The following is a 15,464-nucleotide window of genomic DNA, read 5'->3' as shown; positions in this document are numbered from 1 at the left end:
AGATACTTTTGTATATGTATTTGATTTGTTCTACAAAAATATCAATAAAGGAATCTGACAGTTGGAAGTAAGAAAAGAAATGGATTATTAATATTAGGATTTCATCTGTCCTGAATAGATATATTGCTGATAAGAAATGGATAAAGAGAAATTAAGGGTTAGGTACCATTTCATAACAATGCAAGCTCCATTTCTTACAGGTATGTCCATGCACTGAGGTTAAATTAGTGGATGACAATCCTGCTACTTTGGAGATCTCTGAAGCGCAAAGTCCTCTGAACATACCCTGTTCATCCCCTTCCTAATCCAACACGAAGTTTCCCCTTTGGAGTTATACCACCTTTTGATTTTTCCTCTGCCTTGTCAGAAGACACTTAGAGCCGCTTTTCATAATTTCATTCCAAACAGGTTATACTGTGCTGTAGGTACATGTAGAGGATTTTCATGGTTAAACATACCATTTAGGAAACAAATGTGGCACATAAGGATTCAGTAAGTTCCCAGCTGGCAGAAAACTGAAATACATAATAGTCCACTCATACACAGTTTAAAGAGTGACGTCTTACCAGCATCTAATCAAGGTCTTGATTTTCAAAAGTGCTCTGCAGCTCCACACTGCTAATTTTCATTGTAAAATAAGTTGGTGTTTCCCCAAAACACCACTCCAAATCCTACGTTCTTTTATAAAATGTGGTCCTTCTTTGATGGCCAAATGACACTAAATACTGTACCCAAATAGACAGTACTTGTACTGGGTGATGCTTCCCATGAGAAAGCCAGCCCCAGGAGCAATCTCTCCCATTCTCCACTAAGCATCTCCCAGCTCTGCAGCCTGCAGCCCTCCCAATCCTGCTCTGCAGCTTATGCCATGCAGCTCTTTCTGGACAAAGGTTTACTTCTAAAACAGCACATTTCAGTGGCCCTATTCAGAATACAGGCCCATCAGTGGTTTTCAGCACAATATGTAAATAGGAAACTGTGGAGAATGGGCAGATATGAGGTAAAACAAACAAATTTTAACCCAACTTCAGCCCTGCAGCCAGCCTAATCTTAAACCTCTTCTGCACATTACTCTGTATGCAGAGAATAAAAATAAGCCAGGAGTAATTGGAAAATAAGCATATAAAGCATAAAATAAGCTGGTATCCTATTGATGCTCACTATGTGTTAACTATTTGTTCCGTTAGACTTTACATGTGCTTCAGATAAGCATAATTTACCACATGACCTTACTAACAACTGTTTGTTCTATTAGACTTGTGCTCAGATAAACATAAGTTATCATGTGACCTTACTGACTGATTACAGGACTGCACACTGTCAATCTGCTCATTCCCATTCACTGTTGTCTACAGTAGGGTTCTGTTATGGAGTTACATGTCACTCTTCAGTTTGATCTAGGTCAGACTGGTAACTCCAACAAAAACAAGCCGCACTTCAGTTTGTGCTAAATTGGTCAAATTTAAACTTAAGGGTGCCTAGATCTGAAAAACTTTTGCATGATCGCTGGCTTCTGTTATAGGGCACAAAACATCCTCAGCTAAAACATACCTGTCCATCCAGCACAGGCAAATAAAATTGCTAGGAGTTCTGCATTTAACTAACTTAAAGACCTTAGCAGAGCTACACATCATTGTCAAGAGCATAGAAACAACCATTTGGCAGTATCTTCAGGTCTAAATAGATTTTAAATGCTTAGCTCTGACAAACACCTGAGAGACTAATTTCTGCAAAAAACTAGAGGCAGGGAACTGCACAGCAACTTATTGAGATCACCATAAGAGGGAAATTTGTTTTGGACCTAACTTCTGCATATTATGAATAATTTTGGAAGAGTGTAACCTAGCGTGAAAGCATTTAATAATCTTCAACTGCTCCAAGCTGGTGAAGTGGATACTCTGGAGACACAATTTGGGAGGTAAAACAGGTTATCATTGTGTTCAGCATACCAGCCAGGGAAGCTAGCTGAAAAATCCCCTTCTGTTCAATTTTCACATTTCGGGGTTAAACAAGCATTACCAGACTCAGATTTTACTCCCATCTGTGATATGTCGCTATAATGAAAATTCCACTTTTACCACCTTCACTGCTCCCCAGGAACCTAATCTTTTTCATGGCCTCTTACAATCAGAGCCTGTAAAGGCTGCAAAAGTCATCTACAGCACTGGCTACAGTCTCAAGAACCTAACAACTGTTGTGTGTTTCTATACAACTTAGCTTAAGTCTAGCCCAAATATATGCACTAGTATCAGCTAAAATCACACCTTTGAGTTGCAGCCTAGATATACACTAAATAAAAATGTGTTTAAAACACAGAAGACTATAATGACTCCTTAAAGAGTCTGGAAAGCTATTTCTGCCCTGGTAAAGAAGAAGGATTGCAGGACTTAGCACTTACTAAGTGTGTGAAGATTGTCTGGAAATAAACACACACACAGCAAGGTCTGCTTTGCTCTAGTATCACACATAAAGAACAGTACTGTTTGGTAAATGTAAAAACCTGAGCACTGCAGTACTTAAAATACTGGGGGAAATGTCAGCAAAAATGAGGACAGTGAGGACTTGAATCGTCAATGTCCTGTCCTGCTTTTAGCATTAGACAGTGAACTTGGCTGGTCAGCTGGATTCAGTAGGCATTCAACCAGACTGTGGTGCAAACAAAGCATGTTTCCATGAAATTCAGGCAAATTCAGGGAAATCTGAAGAGCTATGTTATGTGGAAATTTGAACTAGAAAATCACTATAGTCTCTTCCAGCACAATATTCTGTCTTTTCAAAAGCTTAGCCAGTTGCCTTATGCATCACTGAACTCAAGGCCTGCAACTAAGCTCATTTAGGGGATGGATAAATCTTTTAATTAATTTCAATAGGCTTTGGATGAGGTCTAGCAGAAACTGTGATTCAGCAGTTCATGGAACTAGAAAGGAATCAAAAGTCTGTTTTATCACTCATAGTGAGTGGACAAGAATTATATGAAAATAGTTAAAAAGAGGTGAATGGAAGATCATTCCATGACAGTATGAGGGTACATTCCTTGCTTGGATGTAAGCCTGAAGAATTTGCAGTTGCTAGAAAGTACTGTTAGGAGCATAGCATATAATGCTCTCCCAGCAGTGCCCAGTAATAACACTTCTGATGCTGGTTCTGATGATGGGATGAGTCAAAACCTTTCACTCACACTGTGCTGATGAAGGGTGTGCCACATACAGAAACTTGCCCTGAGCTATCAGGGTGGAGCTTCATGAAAATCTGGTCTGCGCTGCAATTATTTTTTTTTTGTCAGTACCTGAAGATATCTCTTGATAAATAATGTTACTTGCAAATTCTCTTCCAACTTGAACTGTTGTCCCAAACATAGTGGGTACGATTCACCTGGTCAAATGTGGACTCTGAAATTGTCTACAACTACTTATTTACATTTGCTAGATGCACAATGGAGTGAAGATGGCACTTTTCAGACCAGATTTATGAGACTCATTAAGATACCAATGTCTGAATGAGCAGACATTCAAAAGTGGCCATCTAAATTAATCGAGTCCCATCCTAAAAATACCAATTTCTATTAAATGTCTAAAAGGATTCAAGGTAAGTAGTTAATATATCTTGTTATCGGCAGAGAATGTAAGGTAACTATAAATTAAGTATCCCCACTGAGTATCCAATGAATCAAATCTAAAGACAGACAGCAATTTTGACAAGCTTTGGATCAGGGCCTATTTGAAGGTGTTGGATTTTGTTCTATTTATTCAAAGGCTGGCATGGGAACAAGCAAGCAATGTCCAAATAGGAAAAAAGCTTCTTTGTTAATATAGCATAGAAAGAGCTTATTATCTTGGAATTATATGCTTGTTATTTTCATAATATTTTAATTTTTATTATTAAAATACCTGTACACATTTTAACCATACCCATAAAAAATTAATTATCAAACCTGTAAAACATTTTATTATGTGCAGTATTATATATGTGCTTTGAAATACTGCAACTATAAATACCGCATCTATAAATACCACAAAATAAAGCACTCTCCTTTGGGAAGCACATCAAATGTAGAAGGACATCATGGTTAAGGCTTCATGACATTTTGAGAGATTCACTTTTAGAAATGAGATTCAGAAATAAAGGGAATTGAAGAAGGAATGATAAAATTATACTATGGGAAATGTAAAAATCTGAGGAGCAAATCTACAAATCTAGAAGTTCCCCTACAGCAAAGACAAATCTCAGTTCTCAATATCTCTGCCTTACAGCCCTTTTAAACTTACTGAACAGTGCAGAAGGATAATGGAATGAAAATTAGGACCTTGCTCCCTGTTTTTCCCAGAACAATAGCTCTTGGCACTTCACAGATCTCACAGAAACTTAATGAATTACTGCAAAAAGACCCTATGTTCTTGTTGGTGATGTGCTGGAGGTCTTTCAAGGTGCAAGTAAGTGTGGTATCCATAACAGGTTTTTATGCATAGCTGAATTTTCAGATTTCCTCTGCAGGCATCCTCAGAGCAGTCTCTTGGCTTTACAGAAATTATTAGCACTGAAATCATTGCCTTCAGTGAGGTCAGGACTCAAAGCTGTATCCTCCACCTTGCTCAAATCTCTGTAACTTTGATATGAAGAACTAAGTTTTCTTGTATTATTTGCTGCATTTAGCCCCTTAAATTTGATTGATGTACTGTATCTTATCTGATACATGTGAGCACAAGGTTCACGTAATGCCTTTTTTGTTGCAAATTAGAAGTTATATCTTAATTTTTGTTTATTTTAGCATTTTTATCTGATTGTAAAATGCTCAGTCATATAGTAGGAGCATGTTAAAACATGTACAAACATGCTGTTTTTATGAAAGTGAGAGAAGTTAAAAACTTACAAATTATGACATGTTGTCCTCAAAAATCTGTTTTCCTAGGGCAGTAGTTTTTACAATTGTATGTGATGAAATTCCATTTACCAAGCTCCATTAATCATTTTATCTTAGCTGCCTAAATTCCCTTCGTCCTCTGGAGTCTTTCAAAATGTCAGTGCAACCCCTCCACATTGTAAATACTGATGAAACAGCCAAGAAAAATCTTATTTTTATTAAATAATTTAGTATGCATTCACACTATTTAATTTTAAGGATGGTGAGAACTCCCCAAGAGTTCAATTATCTTAAACTATAGCTTATAAATAAACTGTAAATTGAAATTACAGCTTTAAAAACAGGAATTTCTAGAACCAGTGTTTCCATAATGTCATGAAAGTAGTGTATCACAGTATTCTGGAGTACATGCTTTCATACATTGTCACTTTACTTGTACTTAAGTAGGTAAAACTGGCAGATATTTTAATGAATGTGTGTTTCTGCAATAGCTATTTACAGCATTCACTTCCCATAAAAAAGGGATATTAGTACAGCAGTCTGTTCTATAGACCTGTGTATCCCTGTAGGCAGAGGCAGCTTTCTTTCAAAGGTAGACTGACCTAACAGCAATTCATAGTGTAGACAAACCTGTTTCCCAGATTTCACACAAAAGTAAATCAAGGTATGGAGACAATGCCCTAAACCAACAGAGTAAAGAGATACGTATGTTAACTCATCAGAGAGAGATGACTGAGAGAAGCTTCCATGACACTTTCATAGGAAGAAAATAACAGTGTCTGATCTATGGGAGAAAAGTGTAAGAAGATCTAATAGTTAGGCATTAAAGTTAATCAAATGCAAAGTAGAAATGAAGCACATCAACAGAGCTTACCTTCCTGAACCTTTACTTCCAAGGAAAGCAGTTCCTGCTTTCCAGCTAGCTCTGCCATGGTATCAAGAAGAAATAGTTATTTAGAGCAGAGGTAGGTAGACATTAAGTATGTAGGTAAAACAACTCAGAACTTCTGTATTAGACTACATCCATGTGGCAATCACTTAATGACAGCTTCATGTTACACAATTGTTTCTTACAGAATCAGTTTATGGAACAGCTAAAATGGCTTCTATAGACATAAGTGATTAAGAATTATGTTTTTGAAAATATACTCAATGCTATTTATAAAATTTGCACAAAACTTTGTGTTTAGTTTAGATACAGGTGAATACCAGTTGTCTCTCCTTGAGGACTAACTCTTACCACACACTGCCTACAGGAAAGCAGGGAGGGCAAGGAGCCCAATGTCGGTGATTACGAAGGACATGACTAAAGGTTTCGTATGCCAAGTCACCAAATAAGCCGAAGTCTAAATAAATTTAGCTCTTGAGTAATGCCACTATAGGTTATTCATTCATGCTGTTCAAAAATGCTAAAATAAACAAAAATTAAGATATAACTTCTACTTTGCAACAAAAAAGGCATTATGTGAACCTTGTGCTCACATATATCAGATAAGATACAGTACATCAATCAAATTTAAGGGGCTAAATTGCCAACCACCACAGCAGCAGTTGTGTTTATTTAAATGAAGAGGGTGTGGAACCAAGAGCTACATCTTTCCAAACCTTACTCTAGCAACTGAATGTTTGGAAATTGCTGTTATATGTCTGAAATGTGCCCTATGCTAGACAACTTTCTGAGGCCTCCTAGCCCTGTTTTTAAGCAGAAGATTCACCCTGTAGTTCTTCTGACCACTAACAGCAGTTCTTTCAGAGTTTCTTCTTTCTTTCTCATTTTGTTCCTTAGCAGTAATTTACTTCAGCTATTAAAAAACAAACAAACTATATTTTAAAATTTTTTACCCCTGAGAGGGGTTGCAGGATGACAGGAAAATTCAAGGCAGAGAGCTCAGGATGTCATCTAATCCAGCCTGGTGTTCAAATCAGGATGAGAAATGAGGTCAAACAAGGTTACTTGGGGCTTTATCCAGGAAGTTCTTAAAAAGCTCCAAGGATTGAGACTGCAAAACTTGATGATACAGAGCTCAGAAATTTGCAATTGCATTCCTTACTATGTCTGAAACAAAGTTGTTAAGATTTTCCAACTGCACTTACCCTTAGCTGCAATGCTCATGCATTTCCATCTTAACTGAGATAATGTATATCACAACCAGGATGCTATTTGAATGACTTCTCTAGTAAATAGAAATTTTGACACCAGGACAAACAGTTTGTATACACTGTATAATACAGTTAAAATGAGAATTGGTGGTAAGGAGGCAGAAAGTCCATGATATAACTGTTCAGCTCTCAGTGAGGTACGGCAGTATGGTGCATGTTGCATATTACAACATATACCTTGCAAAGAGGTACAGAGGATTGCGTGATAGGCATCAGGCCAGGGTTCAATCCAATTGATATTCAACATGTAGATAGTCAGGCTATCTCAGGAGTGAACCTGAGCAATGTGGATCTATTGACACCAACTAAGTCAAGCCAGGGTTTACCCCCTGACATGGGTGACAAAGAAAGTATACGTATACTTTACATTCATCTTAAAAGCCCTTGAGGATTGATGCTCCCCAGCAAATAGAAAGAAAACTACTTGTAGGGTGTCTAAAAACATACAAAAGTTATGAAAAACTGGGGAAGACTTTTACATAATAGCCAGAAAGAACAGTTTGCCTGCAGCTACCTGAAGTGTAGGGTAAAACAAAAAACAAACTTCACAAGAAAGTGAGAGCTCCTAAGGGGTGTATTGGCCTACTTGGCTGAAAATTTAGAGGTCTGAATTTAAGCATTTATATTACTTTCTAAATTCTGATGTGGAGAGAGTGACAGCTGTAAATTATACACTATAATCTTCATGGGATTAACAACTGCAAGATAACCTGGAGAAAGGATCCAGAGAGATAAGGAAGGCAGAGGTGCTGAATGCCTTCTTTGCCTCTGTCTTTACTCCTGCAGACTCTCCCCAGAGGCCCCAGATTCCTATAGCCCCAGAAGGAGTCAGGACAAAGGAGGAGTTTGTTTTGGTAGATGAGGATTGGGTTAGGGATCAGCTATGCAATCTGGACATCTATAAATCGATGGGTCCAGATGGAATACACCCACGGGTGCTGAGGGAGCTGGCGGAGGTCATTGCTAGGCCACTCTCCATAATCTTTGGTATGTCCTGGGAAACGGGAGAGGTGCCTGAGGATTGGAGGATGGCAAATGTCACACCAGTCTATAAGAAAGGCAAGAAGGAGGACCTGGGTAATTATAGACCGGTCAGCCTTACCTCCGTCCCTGGAAAGGTGTTGGAACAACTTATTCTTGACTCCATCTCTAGGCACATCAAGGATGAGGGGGTCATTAAGAACAGCCAACATGGTTTTACCAGGGGGAAGTCATGTTTGACCAATCTTACAGCCTTCTATGAGGAAGTGACTATGTGGAGGGATGATGGTAGAACAGTAGATGTGCTTTTTCTTGATTTCAGTAAGGCATTTGATACTGTCTCCCACAGCATCCTCATAGATAAGCTAAGAAAGTGTGGGCTTGATGATCAGGTAGTGAGGTGGATCAAGAACTGGTTGAAAGGAAGAAGGCAGAGAGTTGTGGTCAATGGCACAGAATCTAGCTGGAGGTCTGTGACTAGTGGAGTCCCTCAGGGGTCGGTGCTGGGACCAGTGCTATTTAATATTTTCATCAACGACCTGGATGAGGGAACTGAGTGTACCCTCAGCAAGTTTGCTGATGACACTAAACTGGGAGGAGTGGCTGACACACCAGAAGGTTTTGTTGCCATTCAGCGAGACCTGGAAAGGCTGGAGAGTTGGGCAGGGAGAAACTTAATGACATTCAACAAGGGCAAGTGTAGAGTCTTGCATCTGGGGAAGAACAACCCCATGTACCAGTACAGGTTGGGGGTTGACCTGCTGGAAAGGAGTGAAGGGGAAAGGGACCTGGGGGTCCTGGTGGATAGGAGGATGACCATGAGCCAGCAATGTGCCCTTGTGGCCAAGAAGGCAAATGGCATCCTAGGGTGCATTAGAAAAGGTGTGGTTAGTAGGGCAAGAGAGGTTCTCCTCCCCCTCTACTCTGCCTTGGTGAGGCCACATCTGGAATATTGCATCCAGTTCTGGGCCCCTCAGTTCAAGAAGGACAGGGAATTGCTTGAAAGAGTCCAGCACAGAGCCACAAAGATGATGAAGGGAGTGGAACACCTCCCTTATGAGGAGAGGCTGAGGGAGCTGGGTCTCTTTAGCTTGGAGAAGAGGAGACTGAGGGGTGACCTCATCAGTGTTTACAAATATGTAAAGGGTGGGTGTCAGGATGATGGAGCTAGGGTTTTTTCAGTGATATCCAGTGGTAGGACAAGGGGGAATGGGTGTAAACTGGAGCATAGGAGGTTCCATGTTAACATCAGGAAGAACTTCTTTACTGTGAGAGTGACAAAGCACTGGAACAGGTTGCCCAGGGGGGTTGTGGAGTCTCCTACATTGGAGATATTCAAGGCCTGCCTGGACAAGTTCCTGTGTGATGTACTCTAGGTTTCCCTGCTCTTGCAGGGGGGTTGGACTAGATGATCTTTCGAGGTCCCTTCCAACCCTTGGGATTCTGTGATTCTGTGATGTCCTGCAGCAGATGAGGACATGGAGCCAGTTTGCAGGAGGGAAAAGACAAGATTCATGGATGCTCTACTGCTCCACAGCAGGATGAGGCTGAGCTTGCAGCAGGGTGCCAGAGACCCCCACAGTGCTGGCACCTCTGAGAGATGGTTGGCTTCCACAGCCAGAGACTTGGATTACATAGCATCTTCTGCACCTGCTGCGAGTCATCATGCAACATATCAAAAAGCTACATATCAAATGCCTCCTCAGCTGCAAATGACTCATCTGAGGCACTCTGAGCACTGCTGTAGGGCTAGGTTCAGCTTTTTAGAAGTTAACTGAATTGGAATCACATCCTTTCCCTCCTTCTTCCTCCCTCTCTCTTATTTCTCTTCCTTTCCCACTTTATTTCTCTTTTGTTTTGTAATAGTCCCATTGTATTTTTATGTAAAGTTATGTACACCCTCTAGATGTAATAGCTTGAGATAGCTGCCAAGATTTGCAAAAGAAAAGGTAGGCTGATTCCATTACAAAAGTATTATAATTACCATAAGTTTAGATTTAATTTCAGAGCACAAAGTGATGAATTAGAGGCATAATTGGGCAAGGTTGTAACAAACTGCTTTAGTAAAAACACACCACATTTAGGCCTTCAGAATTCAACATTTTTTAAATCAACATCAAAAGCAAGTGTTTTTATTCTTGCAAGAAGCTTTGTTTCGTTTTGCTAGGCACACCTAAATACCATTCATCTGAGAATCTTCAAACTTCTGTCTTCCTTAGACCCCTGCTGGTAAGAACTGGTAAAGTCATTGTCTATCTCCACAACCAAGAGGATCTCACACTAAGACACGTTTTCAAGTCTCCTAGATTCACTGCTAAGCAAGAGACTACCAATTATTACACACCTAATGAACAGATTCTTGCCTTAGTTAGCATATTGTGTTCCTTGAGCAAAAAAAGCACATCATCCCGTCCTGTGTGACAGGTTCCATCCAGCTTTCTGAGATCCCTGAAAAAATTATTTACTTAGTTATTGACAAGAGAAACATACTTTTCAGGATATCTCACCTATTATGCAGAGATTAAGTAAAGGTTCTTTGCCACTGGAAATACTTCTTTTAAATGTCCTCATTAACTTTCAGTACAGACTTCTCATTCAACTTTAGGAAACACTTATGTGACAGCTGCAGCATGTTCTTTGGCAGCTCCGGACTTCAGCAAATCCAGCTAACAATCAAGTTCCCAGCAGGCTTTCCCAGCAGGCTTAGGATAAAACTACTGAGATAACCCATGAGATAACAGCATCTTTTATCCCATTCCATCTTTTATGACAACATAATTCAGCTAATTTAATTTTGCCACAGACCTGATCATCCTCAGCACTGCAATATTAAAATGCACCACATCATGGGATGGAAACATTCTAGCCTGGCACCAGGCAGGTACAAATACGTGGTTTTGTAGAAGATTCCACTAAACCAAGCCACTAAAAGCACAAGTCCAAAATTTGTGAACACCACTAGAATTCATAAACTACACACCAAAACCTGTAAACTCCTAATATTTCAGCATCTGACTCACCACTATTAAAATGCCTTAAAAACCAATGTTTCCATGGCTAGGCATGTGCACAGGGAGAGGTAAATCTTCACTAGGGATTCAGAAAATAAGCATTTTTTCTCAGAGCATGCTTAGTCTGAGACTGTAAAGGTATATCCCTGTCCATAGTGTACATTTAAGCTGTGGAACTCCTTGCAACAGAGAACATGGATATTGAATTTTACACGGGTTCAAACACAGATGGCATAAATGTCTTGACAGACAAATCTGTCAGACTGCTGAGTACTGTTACCACATTCAGCTCAGGAAGGATCTGAGTCACCAGTCAGTGTATTCAAACATGTAGAGACTATTCAGAGGATGTATCATCCTATGTTTCGTCTGTACAAGTCCTTCCCTCAGCATTTGTTGTTGACTGCTGTGAGAGACAGGATACTGAGGGAAATGGATCGTCTCATGCACTATAGCTATTCATATGTTTTTATAAGCCCAGTGACAAAAGAATTGCACTTCTGAGGAGTTCTCCAACATCCCTTGGTAGGGGGATCCCTACAGTGAAGCACTTAGAGCCATTAACCCAGCAAATACAGAAATGAATCACAGGGCTGAGGGGCAGCGCTGATGGGAAATCTACTCTTTTCCCTAAAGACATTTATGGCTACTACACATGAGGAAACAACTAAAGTTAAAAAGAAAAAAGACACCACAAAGTCCCAGTGCAGTGTCTTGCCCAAGATTCAGCATTCACTGCAAAGGTAAAACTAAATGCCACTGAAAGAGGATAAATATGAATCCCTGTTTCCATGCACAGATAAGTGTCCTGAACAGACACCAGCTGTTCAATAGGAAATGTTTAACATCATTGCTACTCCCATTTCCTTTGTGAAGAATACCTTTACTTAAGGGAGCCTAGACAACAAGAGTGCCTGTACTTCCAATCTATAATGCCACTGGTTACCACAATACTAAAATTTGAACAATACAAATCCTAAATCACTTCTTTGAATCTAACTGAGCACTGCCATATAACCCAGAGGAGTACTTTGTAGAGAACGTGAAACCATGCTTCCTTTCTTTCCCATGAAAGCAACATTGCTGAGAAAAGTCCCAAGCTTTCTGCTGTCATGGCCAATGCCAAAAAAAGAACTGCATGGAGTGCCTTTACTAACAAATGAGAAGAAAAGTGGGCATGATGAATATCTCCCCTCCCAACATAAACCCCCAGAGAAGAATATCTGTGCCTACAGGGAGCCCTGAGGCATTTGAAGCAGACAGGGTATTTCCAGTCAGATGATACACACATTGTACTGCCAGAGTGACATAAACTATTTCTGATTGGGTCAGCATCATTTTATGCATGATTTAGTAATGATTTTATGTTCACTTTACAGCAGAAAAGGACAGCACAGCTGAAAGCATCCTAAATATTTCTTTTTTGATTGACTGTAACTTGCTCTTTTGTGGGAAACCTGAGGAATTTTTTTGTTTGGATGCATGTGCATATCTTTTATTGTCCAAATGATCTGGTACCTCAAATTTTTATTCTTAAATTTTGTAAATTATCAGTCTAAAATACAAATATCCTTGCTAGGCATTTATAACATAAAAGTGCTGTATATTATACTGCATATAGAGACTTAAGGCAAATTTAAAAGTAGGCATTTCAATTTTTACTTATTGAACTCTGCTTATGTTGCTTCCAGCTATTTAAGAATAACCAGATTATTCTTATATTGTGAGTATGAGCTGTATTTCTCTGCTAATTTTTTCTGCTTATCTTGAAAAACAAGACTTGAAAAGTCAGTTTCTTTTAAAAGGCATAAATAAATACAGGTATGTTGTAATACTAATTTAAAAAAATACTTTAAAAGGATGTGGGAATGCTGAAACAGGCAACTATTTTATTATTATTATCCACAAAACTTCATAATCTGACAGCAGAGACATTACCTTGCTCCATGAGGAAATGTTGTGACTTAGATTAGCAACACTGATATATTTTTCCAGGCCACCTTCTTCATCTTCTAAGCAAACATGAACATTTAGGGTTGAGGGTTGCTATTTAGAATAGGTAGTGTTAAACAGTTTCAAATGTGTTCCTACATCATCACAGCTGTATCCTGTCTGCACCACGAGAGCTTGCCCTAAGGAGCCATGGTACTGGAATTAACAAGGCTGCAGTTTCTCTTAAGACACAGGCACCATCCAACGTTTCTTTTCCTAATTGGACTTCAGGGGAAAGAGAGCCATCTGCTGCTCTACACGAGACATGCTGCGGTGTGCCTTTTTAGCTTGATTAAGCAAAATGTCAGGGTGGGATTTCGGGAAGGAAGTGCAAACATTTGCTGTTCTTTTCTCTCATCTGTAGGGTCAGATGACAACGGAAGTGGGGTGCTGAGCAGTGCTTTCCACCACCTCCCCACCCTAGTACAGAGCACAGCTGCATCCAGCATTGAAAGTAACCAAGGCAGAAGTGGTTGAATACAAGCCACAGTACTTTTTAGAAATAAAAATAAAGTCAGAAAATGCTTCTAATACATCAGGACTGCATCACAAGTATGACACAGAGCCTGGCTTGGCAGAGAGCAGGCAACAACCAGCTGGCCAGGGGCAAACAACACCTGTTTACATACAGCTATACACAATGTCAGCCTTCAGGGAATAAGGAATTATGTTTTTATCTGCTGTGACAAAGCTCAGTCCTCCTCACACACTCCTAAACCTGTATTTATAGGTGTCACTCTTTGACAGGCAGCAGCCTAGCATTCAGCCTGCAGTATGTTGCTATGCAAGGAAGACGCACTCACCAGCAAGCTTCTGCAAGATCTAAGGAGGCAGCCAGGCAGAAAAATCCACGTTCCTTGCTATTGCAAGGTTTGTTGGCATTATCCCATTCTGAGAGTGTCGGTAGGTTTAAGATAAAACTTGCCTTGGTGAGAAGAAATAAGAGGTAAAAGCAAAGAAGTTATCACTCCAGTCCTTGAAGTCCCTTGTCCTCCCTGTATTATGAAGAGTCTAAGAGCTTCAGAGGCTCAGTCTATGGGTGAAGTGAACATACTCATGACCCTGTGCAGCACATCAGTCCTGGCCCATATGCCTCCAGGATTTTTTCCTCATGGGCTGGGTGCTAGCACACTGGGGTCTTTCTTTGGTGGTATGTACAGAAAGGCCAAGGAGAGTATAGAATGTGAGAAATGCAAAGCTAAAGTCTTCAAGTACTACAACCCAAGTCTTACTTCTTATAAAATGTTGCAAAATGTGCTTGATGTATGTTTTGTTGGAATAAAGCGACTGGGTTTCTTTCTGTAATTCTGGCTGTAAGAGTGGCTTCCAGGTAAGTCTGACTCATAGAAGACACTCTTAGGTTACATTTCAGAACCAGAACAGAGGTCCCGGTTTACTTTACATGTTCACATAGATGTAATACTGTATTACTAGCACACAACCTCAGTCATTCTATTGATACTTGCAAATTCAGTATATCTGCCTTGTGTGAAATGAGATATCTGAATATGCTGCCAGAGATCTTTTACTTTCTTCCATTTTCCAGTATGCAAAGTTTTCCAGGCAGTTATTTAGACATCAGGATGCTGATACGGACATATAGCAAAGCCAAGGGTTTCAGCAGATGATGGGTGGGAATGACTCAGCTCTCAGCCCTGGCAAGGGCACTAACGAGCAGAAGTAGGCTCCTATTTGAAAGCCTGTAAAACATAAAGACCTCTCCCGTGTTGTTAGCTTTGTCTGAGGTTGAAAAACACTGATTCTGGGAGGGAAAACCCTATTACATATAGAGTTTATATGCAATATAAACTATGATGCTTATTTATTTATATTGGTGCATTTTAAGACCTCGCTCCAGGAATTGTGCACAGTGAACATACAGAATAAAAAGTCCCCGTGCTGCAGATGCTGCAATTTATTGTTGTCATGATTGATGTGATGGTGCTCAAGTGGCTGGGCATTTTACAGAGAAACCCAGCACCTGCACAGCAAATACTCCCCCGTTTGGACATGGCTGCCACACCTCTCGGGCACATCTGCCCGAGATGCTCCTCGCCTTTGCCCACTCACAGCCATACATGGTAGCAGCACCACGGCTCCTGCCATCGCACCGAGGAGCCCTCAACATATTGCGTTTCTGTGCCCCGCCGTTCCTTTGCAATGCACAACCTAGAGCGTCTGCACCAGAGCCAAGCTCACACAGCCACAGCCACCTCCTCCCGCGGCTGCCACAGAAGCGGTAGGCGGCCCGGGGAAGGGAAGGCGTAATTCGCCGGATGAGATTTGTCCTAAATGAGGTGCTTTTCCCAAAACGGCTGAGAGGCCGCACAGCAGCACCCGCGGTTGTCTGTCAGTGTGTCCATCAGTCTCACCCCGCAGGAGGGACAGAGGGAAGGCGGGGCTGTTCGCGCTGCAGATGGGCGGGCTAGCGCAGCCTTTGCCCTCACCAAAGATGGCCGCCG

Source organism: Melopsittacus undulatus, chromosome 3 (genome assembly GCF_012275295.1).
Source record: "Melopsittacus undulatus isolate bMelUnd1 chromosome 3, bMelUnd1.mat.Z, whole genome shotgun sequence".
Classification (NCBI taxonomy): Eukaryota; Metazoa; Chordata; class Aves; order Psittaciformes; family Psittaculidae; genus Melopsittacus; species Melopsittacus undulatus.
This window is presented reverse-complemented; position numbering follows the sequence as displayed.